We start from the raw sequence: 1,375 nt of genomic DNA, 5'->3' as shown, positions 1-1,375 counted from the left end.
ACAAAATTGTGGTCCCCCCACCTTTCTGGCGTTAAACGCCCAGAATGGCACTCATTCTGGCGTTTAACGCCCAATTGGCACCACTTTTGGGCGTTTAACGCCCAGCCAGGTGCCCTGGCTGGCGTTAAACGCCAGAAATCCTTTAGCACTGGGCGTTTTTCTGAACGCCCAGGATGCTGCACACCTGGCGTTAAACGCCCAGAATGGTGCCTATTCTGGCGTTTAACGCCCAAAATGGCACCATTCCTGGCGTTAAACGCCCAGAATGGTACCCATTCTAGCGTTTAACGCCCAAAATGCCCCTTACTGGCGTTTTTTCGCCAGTAAGCTCTTTTTCTCTGCTTTTTGAGCTGAATCCTTCTGTAACTCTGTGAATTCCTTCATTTTTGATATTTGCCTCTGTAAGAACAAATCATACAACCTACTAATGACTGGGTTGCCTCCCAGCAAGCGCTTCTTTACTGTCCTTAGCTGGACTTTTACTGAGAATCACTCAAGTTTCAGTTTTGAGCATTCCTACTCAGAATTCCCTTCAAGATAATGCTTGATTCTCTGTCCACAAAGTTGCCTTCAAGATAATGCTTGATTCTCTGTCCATTAACAATGAACTTCTTGTCAGAATCAATATCCTGAAGTTCAACATATCCATTTGGTGACACTCCTGTAATCACATACGGACCCCTCCACCGGGATTTGAGTTTTCCTGGAAACAGTCTGAGCCTAGAGTTGAAGAGCAGAACTTTTTGTCCTGGCTCAAAGACTCTGGTTGACAACTTCTTGTCATGCCATTTCTTTGCCTTTTCCTTATAAATTTTTGCATTTTCAAAGGCATTGAGTCTGAACTCCTCTAGCTCATTTAGCTGGAGCAGTCTTTTTTCACCAGCTAACTGTGCATCCATGTTTAGGAATCTGGTTGCCCAGTAGGCCTTATGTTCCAGTTCCACAGGCAAATGACAGGCCTTCCCATACACCAGTTGGTATGGAGAGGTTCCTATAGGAGTGTTGAATGCTGTTCTGTATGCCCACAGAGCATCATCCAAGCTCTTTGCCCAATCCTTTCTTCGGGCTATCACAGTCCGTTCCAGAATTCTCTTTAGTTCTCTATTAGAGACTTCAGCTTGCCCATTTGTCTTTGGATGATACGGAGTTGCCACTTTGTGGCTAATTCCATATCTAACCATGGCAGAGTATAGCTGTTTGTTGCAGAAATGAGTGCCTCCATCACTGATTAGTATTCTGGGAACGCCAAACCTGCTGAAAATATTTTTCTGGAGGAATTTCAGTACGGTCTTGGTATCATTAGTGGGTGTAGCAATCGCTTCTACCCACTTAGACACATAGTCCACTGCCACCAGAATGTAAGTGTTTGAGTATG

Source organism: Arachis duranensis, chromosome 2 (assembly GCF_000817695.3).
Source record: "Arachis duranensis cultivar V14167 chromosome 2, aradu.V14167.gnm2.J7QH, whole genome shotgun sequence".
Classification (NCBI taxonomy): domain Eukaryota; kingdom Viridiplantae; phylum Streptophyta; class Magnoliopsida; order Fabales; family Fabaceae; genus Arachis; species Arachis duranensis.
This window is presented reverse-complemented; position numbering follows the sequence as displayed.